Genomic DNA, 14,619 nt, shown 5'->3' on the forward strand with positions numbered 1-14,619 from the left:
TTTACACTTGTGAACTGTACTGTAAAACATTGAGCAGTCAGAAACAAATATATCATCTTTTTTTATTTTGGAAATGAAAAATAATATAATTGAACACCTTTTGGACACCTGGTTGTCCCCAGCAACCAACTAAAAAGCAAACGATATTAAACCACTATACTTGTGTCACATACCTGGCCATCTACAGTGTGGTGTTACCTGGAGGCAAACATGTTATTAACCACACGGTGCATGACCTGATGTCTGAGGGCCTCCAGCATGTGTCAGAACTGAGCGATGAAAAGGTCAAACTGCACCTTTAACCTGTTTCATGGGAGCTGGTCGAACAACATTATGTCTCGGCATCTAAATGTAGAAGAGTGAGGGATAAATAAATACTATGGCCCATTGCCACAGGGAATATTAGCTCAGATAATACATGAAATATGTTATGAATAGAAGTATTACACCGATGAGTAGGCCTAATATTTTATTGTTTTTATCTGACATTTTGGAGCCTTATGAAAGTAAGCCATATAACCTCTGACTCACAGGGAAGAGGGCTAACTCGTTGACAGTAAAAAGATATTGTAAGTGCTGTGACAGCATAGACACAGTTGATGTTGTCACATAATATGTTCTATATTAAAAAAAATATAAAAACAACTCATTCCAAGTTTTACGCCACACAAAGTTTTCCATTATCTACACTAAAATATTAGCATATATGTTAATTTTAATGGTGTTAATTGTAGCGTGATAATTTCCTTCCTTGAAACTTGAATATTTTAACCCTTAAACCAACGAATGAAACTGACACTTCCCGCTTCTCACATGTTATCTGAGAGAGGCAGAAGAGGTCAGTGTATTTACCCGAAGACACCCTTGCAGCGAAGAGTGGCTTGGGAGGAAGAGCAGACGACCGGGAGAGAGGCCGAAGAGGTCGGTGTGTTTACCTGAAAATCTACTCAAAAAAAAACGTAGAGGTTTGTTTATATGGTAAAAGGAGAAGGTGTAGCTTGGATAGAGTGTATGTGGAAGAGAGATCGTAGTGTGTCTTTCCTGTGAATTGTGCATGAACACATCAGAATTAGATAGTGACAGTGACATCATATATATGCGTTAAAGGGACAGTTCACCCTCAAATCAACTATTTTCTTTCTGTCTGTTCGGAAGGAAGCATCGACATCTTTTCATGTCGGTAGAGAGAAAATAGTTCCTACATGAAACTGCTCACAACAAGGTCTGTGGATTGTATGTTCATGAGAAGACAGACATCTCCACAGCCGAAAACTCTGCAACTCACTCCAAAGTAATCTACATAGACACTTTGATTTTGGTTGAACCGTCCCTTTAATGAAGATTAAACACATTTGATGACCCAGCACCGAAATAAAGTTTCATTCGGTGGCTGCAGACAGTACAGCTGAGAAAAACTAACTGACTGTTTTTTTTTTTTTTACTGTGTGTGAAGGCCATATGGGGCATAAAATCACCCCAAAGCTGTCTGATGCTAACATGATGTTGTTTTTGGGAGTGCTATTGGGAGGTGGGGAAGTATCTGCCCTCATGCTGACATCAGGCCTGTCACAAACTCAATTGATGGCCTGGCTGCGCTTCTGTATTCCCGTCACGTGAGGTCCAGTTTTATCTGTTGAATATGGAGAGCGTCTGTTTTGACACGAGTGATAGAAGCACTGACGGAGGCAGCTTAGCGAGATGCCTCTCATCCTGACAAGGCTGGGGTGCTCTGGGCAGAGGGGCAGGGGCTCTGCCGACTCCCTGTCTCTTCTGGAAGAGACCCATCTCTGCCTTCCGCCCCGCCTGGGTCAAACACACCCATCCATCACGGCCCCTCCCTTGTTTTCTCCCAGGGCATCGAGCAGTGTTTTGCAGCCATTTTTCTCCCCCCACTCGTGGCCGTCAGTCATGGACGGCTTTGCAGTAATATAACTGACACTGGCTGGCGTTCAGGGAGTAATGAATAGCCTAGCTGGGTCTATCAGGAGGAGACACTCTTTCATGCTTCTCTCTTTCTCTTTATTTCTGTCTCTCTCTCTCACTTTCTCCTGCTAGCTTTGGCTCAACAGTCTCCACATTTCAAACTAACGTTCACCTCTTTCCTGCTGTCTCTCTCTCTCTCACCTCATCTCTCTGATTTAAGTTATGAAGGAATATCTGGCAGGCTTCTTCGACTGTGTACTTAAAATGCAAACACGTGTCGTATATTTTACCATGTAAATCTTGCAAAAACGATGATCATCATAAACTGCTTATATAAAGGCAATTATCTGTTTAAAAAAACATGTCACTTGCAAAGATTTATGCCAGTCTACACAAATGCAAACACAGGATCTCTGCAGAGTCACCCTCTGCTGCACCGCTGAGTATCATTATTGTCTTTTTTTCATGGCTAAGAAGTGACATCAGAGGGATATCTATAGCTGCAGGACCAAAGCTGTAAATGTGCTAGGGTGACAAACTTATGCTGTGAAAAATAGTCTTGCATAAATGGTGAAAAGAGCCAAATGCGTGCTTTGATATTGTTTCCATAGGATTTATGTGGGTGTGAGAAATAAATAGTTAAGACAGCAAAGGAAGTTCCTGCTAGCCTCAGCAGATCTTGCTACATTTCTCTGGTTGTGACCAGCAACTAGATTATGTCCCAAAAATCCTGATTGGACATTGAGAGAAAAGAGATACTCGACGCCACTCTCTGAACTGTAAATATGAAGCAGCCAGCAGCTGGTTAGCTTAGCTTAGCATGAAAATTGGGGACACAAAAAAAGCTAGCCTGGGTCCGTCCGAAGCTTACAAAAGCTCACCTATTAACCTGCAAAATCAAATTTTTCCATTTTGCACAAAACCAAAGCGTAAAAACGTCATGCTGTGACAGGGGTGACCAGTGCCACCCCAGGCCCCCCCCTTTCTGGACACGCCCCTGGTCTCAGCCATTCATTGAGATTAATCAGCGTAGTCGCAGAAACACTGTAGTGAGAGGTACAGAGAAGTAGTCGTCCTCTCCAGCCTACATTCCCCGTCTCCTCCTCTCCACTCCACCACACTTGACCTCCCACCCAATCAGTGAAAGGTGACTTTGGGGAAGGAGTGGTAGAGCGGTTATGTCACTGACCCCCTACAGCGTGATTGAAGCCTCTCAGAGGGGCCACTGCAGAGGCCGAGAAAGGAGTTGTAGATTGTTGCCTAACAGGAATTCAACTGTGGGTACAAATACACAGTACACATAGAGGCAAATACACATACTGACTGTCAGTGTACCTGCAAAAATATGCAACTTTTTTCACTCATCCCTCATTGTCACATACATTTTTTTTTTGCAATTCCTTCTCACTTTCCATTCTTAGGACTATCCAAATCCCAACATTGGTATTTGCATTAGTTTGAATGATTCTTACATGAGATTCTTGCATTTTCTCAGCTTTTACACCGCTCCACCCCTTATTTTGTTCATCGCATTGTTTTTCTTCCTGACATTTTACCTCCGCAGACTGGCAGTGCCATTAATAGGTTTGACATTTTAACATATAGCTTTGACATTTTAATGTATTAATGAAGGAATTGAACCTCTCAGATTGTTCTTTTCACTATGGACCCTGAGAGAGTGTTTTTTCTTCTTCTAGTAAATAACCAAAGCTCATACTACTGAAAGATGACAGAATGCACCATTACGTTCTGAGCTGCTGTTAATAGAGCCGGCTCTGAACATAATAGGTTAATGGTTAATAAAGTCTGTGTGTCATAATCTGAAGAGAAGGTAATCTGTCAGAGGTTGTGTATCATTAATCAAACAGATTCTTTAAACGAGCGATATATTTTCTTTTCATGAATCAGGCTGGATACATTTTTATTATATAAATTTGCAAACATGTGGTCGACCCCTCTCCCATCACTGCCACACTTCTGTAGGGGGATACACAGCACTTTGCCTTCATTGTGTATCTGTGTGTGCGCATGTGGAGGCCCCATCCTGACGCTCCTCTATTATTGATGATGTCAGAGTCGCGTCCTGTCAGCAGGGCTTCTGATCTGATGAATCCAAGCTGCATAGTTGACCTTTGATCTCAGCGTTGATCTCACCCTCAGGTTGTTCTGACTTTTTGCGGCAGGGTCCACCACAAAAGAGACAATAACATCCGATGACCAACAGAGACAGTAGTCGGTCCATCATTTGTTTTTGATTGGTATTTTTTTGTTGCTGAGTTTTGTGCACAGAGGGTCTGAGGTGATGCATCGCCTGATTAAGAAGAAAGAGCAGTAAGTGTAGCAGTTTTCTCTTCCGTGCCCATAGGCTGTCGGTGTTTTGTGTATAAATAGTTTGGCGGCTCAGCAGGAGAACAGCACTTCATCAAGGACCACAGGCGCAACCTGCATCCGTCTGCACTTCGAGTAGCGCTCAGCCTTGATTACAACAGTCTTCCTCTTCCTCCTCTTCCTCCTCCCCATCAGTGCCCTCTCCTGCCCTCCTCTTCTTCATGCTACAGCACATTTTGCACATCCTGTACAAATGTTGTAGACTCACGGATTTGTTTCCTCCAACAGCAGAGTTGAAATAAGGTTGTTGTGTCACTTTTCTCCAAGATGACGCATAACAAGAACTTGTTAGACAAATAACCCCTGGCCCAAGAACTTTGCTGATAATCTGAATTTGTAAGTTTCTGCTGTTTTACTGGCATTTATTTTTCATATTTTTCACATAATGGACTCCCAAGTTTGAAGTTGGACAGCACCGAATCCACATGTTGTCGAGGTTACAGCTTTGCGGCCGAATAAACAGACTAGATTGCCATTTTGTTTCAGTTCATTCATTCAGCCTGACATTGTGTTCATGCTGGCTGATTTCTTCTTGTTGTTCTTTTTGTCATTATTGTTTTTTTTTTGGCGTTTCTGCTTTTATTTAAACGGTGACAGCTGAAGAGAGGTAGAGAAATCAGTGGGGCGAGAATTGCTGTTCTGTTCACTTGAGTAACGAGCGAACAGGTGACTCCAACTTTGTTGTTGTGGGGATGTTACAGTGACACAGTTGCATTTTACAGAGTTAACAAAAAGTCCTGCTTTTATCCTCAATTTTTCCATCGAACTGATGGTGTGAAGTCCAAAATGCTTCCACATATTACTTCTCAGATGGTTTGTTGTCATGATTTAATGTTTCCTTTATTATATGTTTTGTTGCAGGACAACAGCAATAGCCTTGTTTACTGAAGGAACTGGGATACACAATATGTATTTGCATTTTACTCAGACTATAGATTCCTCTTTTGTGTTAATACTCATTCTTTAAGTTCATCTGTGACTATGACGTGTGGTTAATTTAATAAGTTAGTGAGTGGTGCTTTGAGATCATTTGTTATGACATATATTCAGACATTTGAACAGTAATTTGTAACATGCATCCATCTCACTAATGTCATGGAGGTAGCGGTATGGGTTGCTAGAAGCAGCTGGCGTATTATGTTATACTAAAATTGAATAAATAATCTGAGCAGAGAAGTGAGATGAGGAGAGTTTCCTTATGCTATCCCATTCTTGAGCTGTACTAGCGGTTTGCATTGACTAGACCAGCTGTTGCAGATTTGCTTCTTTAAAGATCAATGAGTCTGTTATTTTTCAGCGTTGGCCTCTTGTACATTACTCTCTTGTGCAGTCACAATGGAAGCTAATGTACACATTCACTCAGCCTAGTGAGGCAGCCCTGAAATGACAGCCCTGTTTAATGCATGCTCCTTTTAAAGAAACACAACCCAACACATACATGCAGATAGAAAACACACACATGTGAAGCAGGCCAGTGCTGATTTCATTAGCCGCAGTGGAGATACAACACAGCAGCTGATGGTTTACAGAGTGATGAAGCATCTGGATTCACCAGTGACAGCCGTTTGCTAAGTGTGACTGAAATACTGCCCCCTCCCTCGCTCTGTCTCTCCCCCTCATGCTTCTTTTCTCTCCATCTTTTCCTCTCTCTCCTGCTTCTTGTCATTCATCATCAGTCTGGTGGAGCGGTGGCCTGTAACCATTGGCCTGTAACTGTGTTTGTGTGTATGTGTGTGTGTGGAGGAAGACTCTTAACTAAATGTATTTCATCTGCACTGCCTCAATTTCAATCAGAGCTAATGGAAGTGCTGGCCAACGCTCAGCTCAGCCCTGGTCTTCAGCACACACACATAACCACAGCGGTGCATACACACTGTGTAGTACAGTAATAGTCTGTTCAGACAAGCTCAGCACTCCCAGTAAAGCTATAAAGTTACCCTTACATCAAAAATGCTACTCAGCAATGCGGCAGTCGTTTCCGTATCATTTATCGTTTGGATAATTTAATTAACTAATGACATGATAAAGATGAACCAAAGGCAGAGGTGCAGTCAGTCCGATCATGTATCTATATGTATTCTAACTATTCGGTCTTAATGAAAGAAAATTGTTTCCAGGGCAAAAGAAAAGAGAGGCAGCAATGTTGTCAGTGTATAAAATCCTTGTATCCAAGCATTATGTCAGCATACTGAACCCAAAATGAAATTAAAGCTTGATTGTTGCTGTGATTTTGCAATTGTTGTTTTTGGGTCTGAAACTTTCTTGAGAGAAATACCAGACATTTAGAGTTAGCCACTTGTTTGTTGTATTATGAGACATAATAACTGAAAAAGTACAAAAAATTGAGACTAATCTGGGATGTATACGCTTGACACAGTGGCTAGGTGAGGATAGGTGGCTTGTCGCTAGGGCTAAGCTGTTAATGGCCAGTACACCTGGAGGGTGTCGCTCAGCCTCCCTTCCAATCTGGCACGGTGGCCATTCTCGGTATTGCAGTGAAAAACTCCCCTGCGGGCAAAAAGTATTTTCCACATTATCCACCACCCATATCGCAGAGATGTCTGTAAAAGGGTTGGCAAGACTTTATCGGGGCAGTATTTCAGGATCTGTGATGACTAACAATGAGTCATTTGATAGCGGTCTGCAACTAATTCGCCCAACACTGATTACTTGTTGCATATTTCTGCTGATGTCACAAATCAGCTATGAGCTGGAGGTCGGTGAGTTTTCTAAGATACCCTGTCTTCCTATGTTTGTACTTTTTATACAGAAAACACATGATTTAAACTCTGATATTTAGATGATGCTCTACTGGGAATGGCAGCAGAGATGGTATGTTTTTTTTACAAGAAACCTTTCGCTCCCAAGGCAATCTTATTTAAGTGTTTGTAGTAACAGGAGACGGTACTGTATTGATAACTCCTCATTTCAACTTCATGAATCCACCATTCCTCGTTCATCGTGATGCTCGTGGCCAGTTAGGACACTCCGAATAAAGGAAACCATGAAATCAAGCTGACACTTGTGGTGTAACTCCCTACGGATGTGTCAAAGCACAAAAAACAACCTGGTTTGCAGCTGCAGATTTTTAAAAATGGTGCCACAATAAAATGGTGACATACCTCGACTTATCAGAAAATTTCTGCACTAGTCCCACAAGTTCCCGTAGAGTACTACCCTCAGAGCAGGGACTTTTTGGGTGTAAAATAATGTCCCCAGAACTTATTTTTTGACCCTGGTCCCTCTGGCAGAAATGCACTAATTTCCTCCTGAAGGTTCCCGGTTCCCTGGAAAAGTTTCTACAGTGGAAACATGGCTTTATATTCACTCAAAGTTCAGTTATTTCACTGCATGTACACATGGTGTAACACTCTTTCACTGTCTTCTTTTTCTTTTTTGAGTTTTTTTCCCTGTACTATGAAATGCTATTCTTCATTAACCCAGTGCTAAAGTGTACAGCTCTGCAAAAATAATGGCTTCTCATTTTGTTCATGAGAAATAGAAAGACCTGGCTCAGCATTTAATATAGCCCCCTTGTGACTTCTAGCAGGATGTGCTTAAGCCTAACACGTCTTGGTTATAGTGATGAGAGCTCCTGCACCTCTCTGTAGCTACAGTTATGCTGAATTTAACAGCAGCCAGGAACCACTCTGTATTTTTTCAGCAATTAAGCAGCATCGGTCACTGTCAGAAAAATGGCCCTGAATGGTAGGCACTCCATTAGTGGAATTACAGCAGCTTCAGAGCACTGCAGAGAGACGGGGAAACGAGGGGAAGTTAATGAATACAATCGGTAATCCATCAGTTGTGATATGCCTTTTGTCGAAAAAACACTCACTGAGTGGATTGAAGCAGTGGTTTGAGAATACCGATCCTCAAAACACTGCTGAACCCTTTAGTCCACTGTAAGGTGTAAATAATGAACAGTTAGTGCGTTCAGGTGGAGGAGGGTAGGAACAGCAATTACAGTGTGACCTTCTCGAGTAGCTCCAGATGGGCTGAGTGGAGGACGGCGTCTGATGCCTCTATGCTTCGACAACAGCATGTTGCTCAGTTGAATTTGGATTATACAGAAAATATGGGTTTATTAGGGGATTTTGCAATTACTGGAGAGAAAATTAGCTTTAGATTCACAAAACGTAGTCACATTTGAATATGCATCTTCTCTTTTGACTTTATAGACCAAATTAAAGGTACAATATGTAAGATTTTTAGTTGAAAACATTTAAAAAATCAACTAAAATTATCAAAAAATGTGAAAAATGGCAATGTTGACATCATGACATCTATGTATTGTGTTGCAGAGATATCTACTGAAGTTAGCATGCTAACCAGCTAGCTCCAGCCTGTCTGTTCCAAGGCTCCTGTGCTAGTCGTGTAAACACCAACGCTCCCGTATGCTCTGAGCTCCCAGTCTGGATCGCTAGATGCACGGCTAACCTAGCGCACTAGCTAACAGCAGCTACAGTAGGCAGCAATTAGCGGTTACTCTGCTAAAATGCTGCAGCCTTTTTGTTCGGAATCTGGATTCAAATCTTATATATTGCACATTTAGGTTTGTATTTTATACCTCCAAAAATGAGAGCTATATTCATGTCCATGTTGTACCAAAATGATGAGACGAAACATAAACAAGTACTTTTCTTTCAGAGACTTAACCTTCCCAACAGCGATCAATAAACCAAATGTCTGGTCAAATTAAAGAAAATCCAGTATCTCAAATCTAGCCCTTCTAAAATAGTTATTGAGTATGCCTGGTAAACAGAGTATGTGCTTCAGTCAGCTCTTTATATTTAGTTAGTGAGGTCAAAGACGGAGTGACCAGTAAGTGATAAGTAGCTCCGCTCACCCTGAGGCCCTGGATAATCATTCTCAGCAGCCTCTACATCTCAAATCAAACAAATGAAACCAAAGTCTGTGATGGCCTTTTTTCAATCCTGCTCTGTAACCTCCATCATTACTCACCCTGAAAGCTCCTCCAACATGTAATACCTTTCTGTTTTTGGCGCTTGATGGGCATCATATACACATTTCCAGGGGAATTCTTGGTGCATCTCCCCTGCGTGCGCTGATCAAGATGAACTGCTGTGTGCAGCCCAAATTCAATCCAGTGAGACCCTGACATCAATAATATATTAGTGGAGCAGTTAGCAGCCTAAAGGTATCAGTATCGATCTCCTACTTAGATTCAGCTTGTTTGGACTTGGAGACAAATAGCCTCTCCGCCTCTTTCGAGGAACCCATTTCATTTTACAGAAAGAGTTACTCTACACTGTTACTGCATCTCTGGTACTGATGTCAGTCACATCATCTGCTGCATGTAGAAAAGATATTAACAAAGATAAGATAAAGATATATTACTGAATGGTGAATTCATTCATTATCATTTCTACCACACAGACTGACTTGACTTGAAAGTGTTCAGACTCGTTTACATGTTCAAAATGTCACGATTGAAGTTTTCCATCAGATTGATGGAAAACTCTCTTCAGATCCGTCCTATTTAAAGAACGGGTCAATCAATGCACGCTCTCCCTCTCTCTCTTCTCCTGTTGTTTTCTTTATACTCGCTCTTTGTCCATGAATCAATGCAAGAAAAACATTTTAGTGGACTGACAGATGAAGAACCACCAAACCCTTCCTGGTCAAGGTTGCATGCTAATTGTGACATTTATTACACATTCTGTCTGTCCATGCCGCACGATTCTCTCTTTGAGCAGGCGATTTCTGAATCTTTGTCTAGTTTCTTATTGTGCAAAATATCAAACAGTGAGATGGTGAATCTCTTAGGTTTGTGGTCATTCTGGATTGTACTCATATGTTTGCATTTTTTAGAATGACAGGAAGTTGAGTTGAAATGTAAGCTGGTACGACAGAAGTGACGGCAATCTTAAATCAGTTGTGTGCTTAATTTGAAGTTAAGAGGTTCCCACCAAGCATCTGTTTGTAGGCTGCAGTGTCTCGCAGCACAATCTCTTAACATTGCTGATGTGTTTTCCTCTTAAAAGGAAAACACACCCTGTCACTACCCAAGACAGTAAGGTATGGCAACACCACTTGCAAAATAATATTACTTTTTAGATGAAGATTAATTACATTTTTCTAGAAACTTTCAGAAACACAAATGATTGAGAAATAACTGGTCCCACAACTAGTAAGCTTCAGATATTAGCAACATTTTCATAATTTGATTTGATAATAAATATTTGATAAGATAAGCCTTTATTAGTCTCACAACAGGGACATTTGCATTATTACAGCAGCAAAAGGGATAGCAAAAAATAGAGAGCATCAATTAAAACAATAATATTAAATAAGTAAAAAATCTAAGTAAAAAAGCAGTAAGAACAATATAAACGATATAGATAAGAAACACCACAGTTGCTACCAGTTGTTCTTTGGACTTTTCGTCTTGTTTGGTCATTTTCACAAATGCTTTGTCTATACTTGATCTTTGTGGTAACTACATTTACCTAAAAAAAAATTGCCGTGTGATTAAATAATTAATCTTCATATTATTTTGCCATAAAGACCTTTTGTTATCCTCTAAATACACCATATTTAGACTGTCGACTATACAAACAGTTTAACAGCGTCCTTCTCACAGTCAGCGATGGTCATGCAAATTGTGTGTCACTGCATCAGCCTCCCTTCTGGGTCAGCTTTTGTATCTAGAGCAGACAGTCCTTTTGAAACTACTGGTGTGTTGTGTCTCTGTCACTCAGAAACCTGATGTCTCAGACTATGTGTGTGTGTGTGTGTGTGTGTGTGTGTGTGTGTGTGTGTGTTGTTTTCCTAGCTTCAACACGTCTTCAGGGCTTTTTCCATTTAGCTCTGCACTCTCACTGCCCCGAACCGAAACCCACCTCCATCATGACACAGATGATGCACTTCAGCGACTTCAGAAATTGAGCACACAGAAACATGCAGACGGAGAAGAGCGGCGGTGTTTCGTAGCAGAAAGCAGAAAGACTTCTACTATAAAACATAATACAAATTCACATCATATGTTTTAAAATCAGTCATATAACACGGAGCAAACGATGAAGTTCACAAAGAGTTCACCCGTCACAATGTCCCAGCGTTAAACTTATAAAATATACAGGTGAATGTAAACACAATCGTTACTCTACAATTGTATTAAAGGAAAAATAAGAATGTGAACCTGAAACAATGTGATTTACATTTTATTGATCCCAATTTAAGAGCCATTCCTCTGCATTTGGAAAAGGGTGTCCCAATCCGTAACAGTGGCATTAAATTGGTAAATGGGTTAGCTCATGTTAGATTTAATTATCTTTCCCCATTCAGAACCGGTAATCTGATTTTCCTCTGCTGCTTCCTGCACAGAGTGGAGGGACACAGCAGCAGGAACACTGAAAAAACAGTTGTTTGTGAAATATACGACTGTGTCCAAGCATTATCTTTATCTCAGGTATGTGTGCCAGTTGTACTAAATATAGAACAATATCAAGTTAATAACCACGCATCAAACATCTAACACAATTCTACATAAATCACGGACGCTCGTTTAATTCTTTCATGACAACAGTCCAATTAGTGCAGCTGAAGATGCGCACTGGCTTTTTTTCTCCACATAAACGAGGAACTCTTTTCCCGGTAGATATTTGGAGCAATTACATTATAGGAGACATCACTTAGTGAACACATAAATATTCCCTGGTTGAATGCACTTACAAAATCAATAGGCCTGTTGTAACCAATGGAAAAATGTCTTCATAAATGAAAATTCACATGCAAATGAGAGGATTTTCTTTTTTTAAAAAAAACAAAAGTATATTGTTTTTTTTAGGGTATGTGTTCTTGGATTCAATGTATTGGGATAGTTACGCTTACAAATCTGAACTTGCATCCATCAATAAAATCTAATTTCAAAGTATAGTGTCAACAACTTTAATGTTCCCCAACATAGCTCGAGCTGTATTGTCCTTTTCTTTAGAGAGGACACCAAACAGAGCCGTAAAGATGTGTTAGCGTACTTCCGCTTCTTTTGCAACAAATGTAATCGGAAACAAAATATAGCAACCGAAAGTTGGCAAAGACATGGGCATTTATCAGGGAGGGCAACACATCCTCATGTCTCCCACCACAAAATGACGTTGCAGCGTACCAGAGGCATACTGTCATACACTTTAGGCATGAAGTACTTGGTTGGTTTAGGGAAACATTGTGGTTTGGCTTAAAATAAATTGTTACTTGCATACCCACGTTAGGTATGCAGCTTCAGTATGTGACACAACTTGTTCTTTCGTAAGTTAAAATAACTCAGCTTTGACTAATTAAAGACCTCCCGTATGCTGACTTTCCACTCTTTACTGCCTGACTTCCTCCTTTGCTGCTCTGATAATTACTACAGCCACAACAGGTTGCCATCTAACAAGAAATGCAAAATATGGGCCGCAGTAAACTGCATTCACAGTCGACCTCAGTGTCTCTAAAAATGTTTGTTATGTCGCGTCAGGGTGGAAAAACATGATACTAAGTGTCTGCATTAAAACACAAGTTTTATATTGTTATAAATGCATCTCTCTGTCCGGTTACATACTCCATATGTACGAGCACTGAGTTGCGATGGAAAGGTGACTGACTGGAGAAAATAGTCAGGTCCCTCAGAGAACTATAGTTACATCTATAACCTTTTGCCTTTCTTTGGAGGGCCCTCTGGCTCCGTCACAGTATAAGATGACATTAATGTCACAGTACAAAAACATCACAGTACTCAGTGCTCTGCATCTGTACTCCCCCAAGCTACACTCAAAACATAAAAAGGGAAAAAATAAGAAATTAGACTATTTTTGTCTCGAAAAACATGCTTTTAAAATGAAGCTGTTCAATGTACAAACTCTGTCTATCTATCTATCTATCTATCTATCTATCTATCTATCTATCTAACTATCTATCTATCTATCTATCTATCTATCTATCTATCTATCTATCTATCTATCTATCTATGGTAACACAACAGTATGCTCTCTGCTGTGTACTATAATTAGGTTTGTTGTGCCACTGGACTCACTTTCTCTTGTTAATTAATCAATTATTAATTGATTAGTTAATAAGTAATGTGTCAGTTCAATAAGTGATCACTTTTGGGACCATGGGAATCACCGAGGCACATACATACTGTATTCTGTTGTTGTCATCATGTTGCTGGTTTGGCGCACACACACTTGCGCGCGCACACATACACCTACACGCACATATAGATAGACACACACACACGCGCACACACACAGTTAAATAGAGAAGATGGCCAATATCCAGAGGAACACCGAACCAATCCTCTTGATTCATGAGAGATGTAAAACTGGAAAAAATAATCAAATAAATAACCAAGACTACAGTGGGCAACACACACACACACGCACGCACGCACGCGCGCGCACACACACACACACACACACACACACACACACACACACACACACACACACACACACACACACACACACAGCAACAGCAGCTGCTCATCCATCTCTGCCTCTCTGGGTTGCCTCCTCAGCAGCTGTGTGTGTGTGTGTTTGCCTGTCGGTGAGTGTGTGTGTGTGTTTGTGTGACGACGGGGGATATTGGCAAGCTAAAGCCCGCTCCTATCATATGTCATCTTTAAATGACAGTGTCGTGAAGCATTACGGCGAGCAGAGTCGAAGACAGGGGCCCTGCCAGGGCTTTGTTAGCCAGATAAATGTTTCTGCCCTGTTAGCTTGTTAGCCGGCAGCTGGTATCACTTCTAATCAGAAACACATCCCGCCTGCTGCAACAGGTGCCCTGCAGCTGGGGGAGGGTAACAACAATACAGATACGGTTTGACTGATACCAAAACCGATCATTTTGTCTTGGTTGTAAATATTCTTTTCTATTTTAGACCAAATCTCTGTGACACTGCGCTACAACCAACAGAGCTACATCATCATTCATTTGGAGTCATGTCTCTGGCCATTTGGCTAATTTACGCCTAATACTGACAGTCGTTTTTGCTCTGTTTTGGTCTCCTCCAACTGCTGAGGGAAATTTCCGACTCGCTGCTAAATACTCCACTTTGTTCGCCAGCTAGTCGCTAACAGGTAACCAAAACAGTAAAGTCGATGGCTTGAAGACCAAAACTAGAGCTAAAGACTGAATTGTGATGTCTGGTAATAATTCTCTTACTGGGAATTATCCATTTTTAATATAGAAATATAGATTATAGCCACTTTAATCAGATTGTAGGTGAAAGATGAGCTCAGGATATATAGGCTATCTCTAAAATGAATGTATAGGGTGTAGTAAAAGACATGTGAATAAATC

Source organism: Pagrus major, chromosome 9 (assembly GCF_040436345.1).
Source record: "Pagrus major chromosome 9, Pma_NU_1.0".
NCBI lineage: Eukaryota > Metazoa > Chordata > Actinopteri > Spariformes > Sparidae > Pagrus > Pagrus major.